At 37.5% G+C, this 10,593-nt stretch overlaps 1 pseudogene; it reads left to right on the forward strand.

Moving 5' to 3' along the window:
• Positions 1 to 1,149: 1,149 nt before the first annotated feature.
• On the forward strand, positions 1,150 to 2,065 carry LOC131895480 (RNA-binding motif protein, X-linked 2-like; annotated as a pseudogene).
• The last annotated feature ends 8,528 nt before the right edge of the window (positions 2,066 to 10,593 follow it).

Genomic DNA, 10,593 nt, shown 5'->3' on the forward strand with positions numbered 1-10,593 from the left:
AAAATTGATAAATTCAAATCTATTTCCAAATATTGGAACTGGAAATTTAAAATTAAATCTCAAAAGTATGAGGCAAACATACCATTAACCCAAATCAATAATGACAAATAATATATGAATTTTGATTGAAAATCAAAGAATAAACAAAGATAAAAATAAAACATAGATGCTGCTGGCTAATTAAAAGCAATAATATTTGTTACATATATTACTTTACTAAGATATAACTTCCATAGACTTCAAAACATTGAGGGACCAAAGATAAACTGGCATCAAGGATCAAAATTTTTAGATAATTTTTTGAAAGCTGGTATTACTTAATGATGATATATTCATTTACTATATGGACATAGAGACCTCTGTGCTGATTGTTTTTCATAAACTTTCAAGTCTACCAAACTGACAAAAGAATAAGACATTTTGGTAATAATCCAAATAAATTATGTGCTTTCACCTGAAGCTTGAAGGGTCTGAAATATTTAAAACAGTTACAATTTGATCTAAAAAATATCATCAACATCTATACAAATGAATTCAGGAATGGTTACATCCATTATTCTCTCATCTCTATGATAAAATATCAGACAGAAAGCAGTTTAAGGAAGGAATGAGTTATTGTGGTTCAATGGATTCTAGAGGTGCTGTCTATCCTGTAACAGAAAGCATGGTAGCTGAGCATTACAATCCAAGAAGTTCTACAATCACAGTAGATCAGGAAGCCCAGAATTCTGGCTGGAACCAGAAGTGTATAACCTTCAAGGCCTGCCCATACCCAGCTACATTAGCCACAATACCAAAGGTTCCACAAAGCTCTAAACAGCACCATTGACCTGGAAGCAAATGTTCAAACACAAGGTCCTTGGGAAATATTTCACACTCAAACTATAATAATGATCACATATTTTGTAATATTGTATAAGACAGGCTTGGTTAAGGTTTCTATTGCTGTGAAGAGACACCATGACCATAACAACTCTTATAAATAAAAACATTTAATTAGGGTGGCTCACTTACAGTTTCAGAGATTCAGTCCATTATCTCATGGCAGGGAGCATGGCAGCATGCAGCCAGACGTGGTGCTGGAGAAGTAGCTGAAAGTTCTACATCTTGCAGGCAACAGAAAGTCAACTGTGGAGAGAAGACGTGAATATGAACCCTTTAACTAAAGTGAAGCTGATCAACGAACTGAATGAGTGAGAGGTTCAACTTGGGGTGGCAGAAAAGGTGTCTTGGCACTCAGAATACAAAGTCAGTGCCTGGATCTTTCTTGGAGGGCTTCCTTATGAGCTGTCAAAAGGAGACATCATCTGTGTGTCCTCACAATATGGGGAGATTGTCGACATTAATCTTGTGAGAGACAAGAAGACTGGGATATCCAAAGGATTCTGTTTCCTGTGCTATGAAGATCAGTGGAGCATGGTTCTGGCTGTTGACAATTTCAATGGAATTAAGATCAAAGGAAGAACTATGCATGTGGACCATGTGTCAAACTACCAGGTTCCTCGGGAATCAGAAGATGTGAATGATGTGACCAGAGAGCTTCAGAAGGGCTGTGGGGCTAATACACCTCTGTCAAGTTCTCCTGAGGTCTCTGAAGATGAAGATGTCAAACCCATAAAAAAAAAAGCAAAAAAGGACAAAAAGGAGAAAAAGGAAAAAAAAAGAGAGAAGATTGAACACCAGCAGCAAGACAGTAAAGGAAAAGGATGAGCCAAAGAAGCGCAGCAGCAAGAACACAGAGAAAGCCCAGAAGTCTGAATCCAGAGAGGGGAGGCAGAAGCACCCAGGCTCCCCTGACATCAGGAGTTCCTTCCATGGTAGGGCAGAGGACCCCTTGAATGGGAGCCAAAGAGAGCATAAATCCTTGAGTAGGAGGGAGGGAGAAGAAAGGAGCAGTGACAGGGATAGAGGGAGGAGCTCAGGTACTCATTCCAGCAGGCATGGTGACCATTCTGAAGGGCTGAGTCATAGAAATAGGAGTCTGGATAAGTCCTATAGGCATAAAAAGCATAGGCATTCCCGGGAGTGGGAATCCTTCCATGCCAGTGACCGTAGACATTACTGAAGCCTGTTCCAGCTGGCCAGTTCTTTGAAAATATTTTGTTGCATAAATATCAAGTTCTCTTTGTTGTTGTTATTTCTCTACATAGGAATATATAGGGGACTGAATTCTTTCAATCCCTTATATGACAGAGTTGTTCAGAAGGCTATAGTTTCAACAGGCAGAGATCTTGGATTTAAAAAACCAAACAAACAAGATCCACTGTCCCTGGGAAAATAGTTGGTACTGACCAGGGTTTGTGGCTTAAATTTGGTTTATAGACTTGGCCCTTAAACCCATAGACCTCTGATTTGAGATTGCTAGGAAAGGTAAGCGCAAGGCAATGCTAGAGTTCTAGTCTTCATGTTAGATATTTAGACTCCAGCACTGTAGGACCTTACCAGATGGCAGGTACAACTGTAGAGAGCTGCAGCTTATGAGATTTGGAGAGCTTAATGTGGATGTGATAGGATTCTTAAGACCAACCATTTCCCTCCCCTTTAAATTTATTTTCTGGTTGTTTCGTTATGCCAGGGATGGAACCCAGGTCCTTGCACTTGCTAGAAAAGTGCTGTCAGCTGTATCCCAATTCCCTTTATTTTATTTTTGGTTTCTAATGGTTAGTGCGTCTCTTTATGTATTTTTTCTTTGTAATTTATTTATTTGTATTGAGATGAAACTCATATAAAATTAACCATTTTAAGTAAAAAAGAAAAAGAAAGAAAGAAAGAAAGAAAGAAAGAAAGAAAGAAAGAAAGAAAGAAAGAAAGAAAGAAAGAAAGTCAACTGTGGCACTGAGCATGGCTTGGACATACAAAAGACCTCAAAGCCTACCCCCACAGTGACATACTTCCTCCAACAAGGTCATACCTACTCCAACAAAGCCACACTGTAGTGATATACTTGTAATCTAAGAAATAAAGCTTGCCTAAAGAGCAGAGGACAGAGCCAGCCACAGAGTTAAATATAGAGGTCAGGCAGTGGTGGCACACACACACACACACCTTTAATCCTAGCACTTGGGAGGCAGAGATCCATCTGGATCTCTGTGAGTTCAAGGCCACCCTAGACTACACAAGATTAGTTCAGTCTAAGAGAGAAACAGAGCCAGGCAGTGGTGGCACACACCTTTAATCCCAGCACATCGGATCTCATGCCTTGCTCCCAGTATTTGGGAAGCACATATGCCATTAATCCCAGCACTAGGAAGGCTGAGATAGGAAGTGAAATGTCTGGGCAGAGAAAGGAATATAAGACATGAGGAGACAGGAACTCAAGACCCTTTTGGCTGAGGACCTAGAGGTATTCAGTCTGAGAATTCGTGGAGACAGGATGGGCTGAGGAGTTGGCAAGGTGAGAAGTGGCTATGGCTTATTTCCTCTGATCTTTCAACATTTACTGCAATATCTGGCTCTGGGATTTTATTATAAGACCATTTAGGATTTGTGTAGATGTAATTCTAAACAATCTTATTAAATAAGAAACACAGAGCCAAATAAAGAGTTAAAAGCCCAAGAGGTCAGAGCACTAGCGATGATGTAGCATGAATCTTAAAAAGTTCTTATTAATAAAATCAAACCGGAGGCCAGTTATTGGGGTGAATGCTGGTAGATCAGATGCAGAACAAGCCACAGCTATCTCACCTTGCCAATTCCTCAGCTGGTCCTGTTTCCTCAGATTGGAAGCCTCTGAGTCCTCATCCAGAATGAATCTCAGTTGAACTGTGCTGCTCCAAAGCCTGAAAGCTTAACCAGCCAAATGCTTAACCAGGTCAATGCTTAACCAGGCCAAATGCTTCTAGTTTCATGCCTTATATACCTTTCTGCTTCCTACCACCACTCCCTGGGATTAAAGGCTCACTTTCTGGGATTAAAGGCATGTATCACCATGCCTGGCTGTTTCCAATGTGGCCTTGAACTCACAGAGATTCAGAGGGATTTCTACCTCTGGAGTGCTAGAATTAAAGGTGTGAGTGCCACCATTTTCTAGCCTTTGTATCTAGTGGCTGTTCTGTCTCGACCCCAGATAAGTTTATTAGGGTGCACAATATTTTGGGGAACACAATACCACCACATTTCCCCTTTTTTGTCTAAAATTTAAAAAAGCTTATAACTAATACAAGAAAAATTATGTCCAATAAGTATATACAATATACACAGTCAAGATTACATTAACAATGTCTAATCCTTTAACATTTGACAGATTCAGACAAAAAACTCCATTAATATATAACAATGTCCAGTCCAGTAACATTTGACAAATTCAGACAAAAATTTTCATTACATATCTTATTTAAAACAAGTAATTCCTTTTTAAAAGTATTTTTTCTTTTCATAATAGATTCAGTAATCTACCTTTTGTCATTTTTATATATTCCTCTTTTTCTTTTTAGTGTAGATTCAGTGATCTACCCATTTCCCTATTATTCTTTATCTTTTTTCTCAGAATAGATTCAGTGATCTATCTCATATCTATATCCTTTTCTCTTTTTTCTTTCTTTTTTAAACAAAATTTAGCTTACCAGCTGCTACCATCTTTCCCCTGAGAAAAGAGACCTACTTCCTGTGTATCTATATTTTTTTATTGACTTTCTGTTCTGCCTTCTCATTGGTTCTAAATCCAACCACATGACTTCTTCGTCACTGCCTATCTATACAGACCTCCAGGTCTCTATGGTTGGTACTTGGATTAAAGGCGTGTGTCACCAAGCTGGCTATGTCCTTAAACACACAGACTCTGCTTGCCATGTGATTGGATTACGGGCATGTGCTACCACTGCCAGACTTCTGCTAAATGGCTTGCTATTAGCTCTGACCCCTGGGCAACTTTATTTATTAACATGCAAATAAAATCACATTTCAGCACAAATAAAATATCACCATAGATTCGTGCAACACCACACCTTCTAAGTAGTGCCACTCCCTATGAGCTAATGAGGGCCAACTACATTCAAATTACCACATAGGCCTACAGTCATTTCTTATCATTTGAAACCAGACAAAATATAAGTATGTGCTTAAATAGTAGAAATCTTAACATAATAGCCAAAAGAAAGGCAGCTTCAATGGTTATACTCTCCCTATTGATGTCTGGAAACCCTCTAAAAATATCAATATCTATTATTCTATTTAGTAGCCTTTAGATATTAAAATTAAAATCAATGTATATTGTCATTCTAGATAAAATCATCTACAAGACTTGACAATTTATCTTAATACAAGTTTTTTTTTCTTTTTTGGGTTTTGTGGGGGGGGGGTGATTAAATCTATACCCTCATGCATGCTAGGTAAGTTCTCTACCATTGAGATACATCACCCAAAGTTTTTGTTATTTTTTATTTTGAGAAAAGAACTCACTAAGTTGACCAGGCTGGCCTTGAGCTTGCTTTGCTTCTCAGATAGACCTTAAACTTGTGATCCTTTTATCTCTCTGCCTTCAGAATAGTTGTGCTTTTGGGAATGCAGCAATAGCCCAACTTAAAAACTGGTAAAACCTATAACCTAACATGTTTTTCTTCCATTTATTTTTTAAATAATTAAACAGGAAAACTTATATAAGTTTTAGGCAACTGGAAAAGTGACATGATAATTGTAATATAATATTTTGGCAGTAAAAACTAAGACATCTTTATAGAATAATGTATTTCAAAATAAAGCACTTTCTTCAAGATGTGTTTTAAATGTGTATTATACAGGAGTCTTTCATGCTAGAAGTGAAATTTCTTCCATTAGTACTTGGGATATCTGCCCACTTGGAAACTTCTCTCACATCTAACTCCCTCTAACAATGGCCCTTGGGAGACCTCAAAGGAGCACTTAGGAAAACAACTAATGTAATGACATCACTATTTTACAGATAAAGAATCTTGACCAACAAGATTCAGTCCATCCATTCATTTCCTTTTATTAATTTTCTGGGAACTTAAATATGTTTTTGTTTATTAATATTTTATGTATGTCATACTTAGTGCCTACAGGAGACCAGAAACACAAATAACACAAGACTACCACACAATACTTCCATGATTCTTATTCCCCAAATTTGTAAATTACTTCAGAGTAGTTCCCATGCTCCATTCCCAGCCTGGCTGTGCTTGATTTCTCAAGACAGGGTTTCACTGTATAGCCCTGGCTGTCCTAGAATTCACTCTGTAGACCAGACTGGCCTTGAACTCACAGAGATCCACCTGCCTCTGTCTCCCAAGTACTGGGATTAAAGGTGTGTGCCACCACTGCCCAGCATATATACTTTTTTTAAATATGAGTATAATTTACTGTGTATAATTTACTTAGGTATCTCAGAATTGTTTTTAAAAAACATATTTCAACTAAATAAGTGATTTGCTTAAGGGAGAATTTTTTCAAATTTCAGCAACTTTGTTAATTTACATTTAAGTTTTAAATATGATTATATTAATATATTTATTAACATTTGTATATCAAGTATACACACACACACACACACACACACACACACACACACACACACGACCCAAATAGCCAAAGTCAGTTTCCTCAGTGAATCAGCAATGAATGCAGAACTAGCAAGCTAAAACTAGAGCCTTCTCACACTTTCATAAGAAAGCATTCTTGACAACCAGATCCCTCTCCCCCCAAATTAAAATTTAAAAAGGTATGTCAAATTCAGTATTAACTCACAAAAAGAAAGATGGATGAGAAAAGAAAATATCAAATCTTAGGACCTAAATGATGACATATTTAGAAACTTAATCAAGACATTTCCTTTGCTTACAAATGGAAGCCTGTGGCCTATTAATCAATAACTTTTGCCATCATTTAATTAACTGCTAACACAGTTAGTAGAGGAAAAAGTCAACTACTACCAAGATTTCTAAGTACATCAAAATGTATAGTTATGATTTCACTTTTAGATAATAAGTGCTGGTCTTGGCTTATGGTTATCATTTTTTTAGAGCTACCTCTTTTGTTAAGTTTTGTTAGTTTAATTAATATACAAACCCTAGAGTGCCAAATTAATTTCAACCTTTGTTCCTCTAATCTGCCTGCAATTCTTTAACGTGAGAGTTTTCCCTTAAAAGATCAAAGTATATTTTCTCTTAAAAAAAACAATACAAATTCACCATTAGGAAACTTTGTGATGTAACTGGCAGATATTCAGATAATTATGGTATTATTATTGATCATTGTTTAAAGAAGTGAATTTTTAAAGAGAATAACACTTAGACATAATTGTACTTGTATGAAAACTAGCTATGCCATCTTGGTATTCTATCCAAATATTTTAATATCACTCAACAAAAAATATACTTATGCTCAGTTATCTTACAAATTAAAGAATGTTTGTATATTATGAGCAAAGAAGAGCTGTCCTCATTACTCATCAGACACATGGTCATATGGGCAGAGGAGAGATGCCCTCCCCCCATCTTCTGCCCTGGAGTCATAAGAGCAAAAGGGCTATCCCTACTGTGGGAGGCCAGCTAGGAGACCAGCTCCCACATTTTACCCCAGGGTACTCTTGAGGAGAGAGGGATAAGAGATTTAGATAGAAGGAGAGAGGGGAGAAAAACAGATAGAAACACATGATAGCCTTGGGAGGACCTGGATCCTTATCCATCAGCCTCTCCAGTCTCTTCTAAAGGGCTATAAGAATGCCAAGGGGTGGAACAAAAGACCTCCCTCTAAGGCCAGGTGGTGGTGGTGCACGCCTTTAATCCCAGCACTCGGGAGGCAGAGCCAGGTAGATCTCTATGAGTTCCAGGCCAGCCTGGTCTACAAGTGAGATCCAGGATAGGCACCAAAACTACACAGAGAAACCCAGTCTCGAAAAATAAATAAATAAATAAATAAATAAATAAATAAATAAATAAATAAATAAATAAAATAAGAAAATAAAAAAAAAAGACCTCCCCCTGGCTCAGCCAAGTGTAGACCCTTCCAATCACCAAGAAACCATGTACATGGTCAAGCAATCCACTAATGCAGCTCTGCTGGGTAAAGCAAGCTCAGATCTCACTAGGAAACCTTTGTGGGCCTCTATATTCTACCCTACACCAGCTGCAGCCCTCAGAAGAGTGGCCCCTGTACCTCACCTGGACAACAAAATAGAGCTGGCCCTAATGATATAGGTGTGGGAGAGCCAACCCTGAGGGCATGAAAGCAGGAAAATGGGCCCCACCCCTCGATTATTGCTGCAAGAGGTGAATTAGCTGGGACAGTGCTAGAGAGCTCACCCTGGTGGTGAGGACAGGGAAGAACTGGCTGGACAAACCCTATAGCTGTCCAGGCCCAGAACCAAGGTTATGACTTAGCCCAACCCAACATCCACCCCATCTATGATCTGCTGGAGCACATGAAGGGACCTGACCTGCAGACCCAAAGTTACAGGATCTCCACAACACAAGACAGCAACAGGATATCCAAGAAGAGTCCTAGTGAGGGCCTAGCATTGATAGTGTAGTAGAAACCAGAGGCCTCAAACCAGACCAATGACTCTTTGCAATGAACACTTGCAGGTCAAGATATATGGACAAAGAGGATTACTGCATGACTCACTGTGTCACACTGCAGCTTCCATGACAAGATTTTTAATTTTTTTTCCCTTTTTTTTTCTTTCCTTTTTCTCTTAAATTTTGTTTTATCTGAGGTGGGGGAGTGCAGGGGCAGAGGGCAGATGCAAAGGGACAGGAAGTGAATGGAATCAATATCCTTGATGTAAAAGACACGTAGAATAAATAAAAAGAAAAAAAGAAGAATATTTGTATATCTCTTAAAACCTTCACCTCTAATATAATAGCCAATAAGTTACATAATAGTTTGTACTTTGATACATTAAAATATCTTTTATTAAGGAGAAAATTATATTCAGTTTTAAGATATAAAATTATTTCAAGCTATCTATATAAATATATTTTGGCCTGGCAAAGAAAGAACCAACTCCTCCCAGTTGTCCTTCAACCTTCATGTATTTGCTATGGCACTTTTACCCTCCCAACTAAATAAAAATGCAATAAAATTTATATTTTAGTATTACTTTACAATTTGGATAAATATACATAAGGATGCACTATAGCAAGATACTAATCACTTTTTTAAAAAATCCCAGTAGGTACATTAAATGAAAATGTCATCGGAAAATTAAAAATACAAAATCATCTTTCAGTAGCTATAGAGATGGCTCCAAGGTTAAGAGCGGTTATTCTTTCAGAAGACCAGGTTCTATTCCCACCACCTACATGGTATCTCACAACTGTCTGTAACTCCAGTTCCAGGGGATTCAATGACCTCTTTTGGCCTCTAAGAGAATCAGGCATGTATGTTTTACACAGAGAAATAGGTAAACAAAACACTCTTATTCATAAAATAAATGTTTAAAAAAAAGAAAGAAAATTAACTTTCAAACCTTCATTTTCAATAAATGTTATCTTGTCACACATAAAGAACACTATTTTTTTATTCTGTAGGACATATCAAATCAACAGCCCCTTTTTCCCTGACCCCACTCCAGTGGTGCTGGTATTTCAATAAGCTTCATTCCTATAAATGTTAGAGATCAAATTGTTTACAACTATAGACAGCCTATGACATTAACAATGGTCAAATTTAAAGTTTAAGGGAGAAATTCAACCAACTCCTTTCTTGTGGAATTTGTCTGTTCTGGTTTTGAACAGTTTGATTCCAAGAATAAAAGTAAATTTTGTCACTTTAGATAAATTCATTTATGACTCATGATGTATTTTTGAGTGAGGATTGGTATCGCCTTTGGTAATGTTTCCACTTTCCATGGTTTATAACATAGGAATCTAAACTTAGTGTAATCTCAGAAAGCAGGAGGCTAATGCAAGGAGCCAAACAGTGCTACAAAGTGAGTCTCAGTTTGGCCAATATGGGCTACATGAAGATAGTATGTCTCAAAGGTCAAGAACAGAAAATGAAATCATCAAACAAAAGTCTCAAGTGATTTGAAGGGGGAAATAGGAAAATGGGAGGTGTCAAATGGGGAGTGGGATAAATGCAGGAGGGAAGTGAGTAAATTAACAGTAAGTAATCATACGAATATCTAAAATTACATATAATAGATATAAGTTTGTGTATACATATACATATATAATTTAAATGAAAATTTCCCATTTGGTCTAACAATGCTCCTTCAAAAACCATAGCCAGAAATGCCAACATTAGGCATGAGAAGCCCAGTTTTGAGCTGTTGGTCAGAGTTATCCAAAAGACTCCCAAAACATTATAGGCTATTGCTATTGGCTTTAGTTGCCTCCTAGGGGTGAAAAGATAAGTACCTATTGTTGAAGAAACCATGGACTTCAGACACAAGACCCAAGATGGCTTGAGCTGGATTTGATTTGAAAGCCTCCTTCTTGGGGACTAGCTTTTATTGTACCAGAAGGCACCATGCACATTTCCAAGGGAAGAAAGCAATCAATAGTCCTATCCATCTTTGATGCCTATACAACAAAACAATGACCAGTGTGGCACAATAAGCCTAAGAGTGTAATAGTACCAAGAATACTTTAGCAGTTACCAACAGCTCTCTAATTGGTCATAATGTCGGTTCAA

Source organism: Peromyscus eremicus, chromosome 19, assembly GCF_949786415.1.
Source record: "Peromyscus eremicus chromosome 19, PerEre_H2_v1, whole genome shotgun sequence".
NCBI classification, from domain to species: Eukaryota; Metazoa; Chordata; class Mammalia; order Rodentia; family Cricetidae; genus Peromyscus; species Peromyscus eremicus.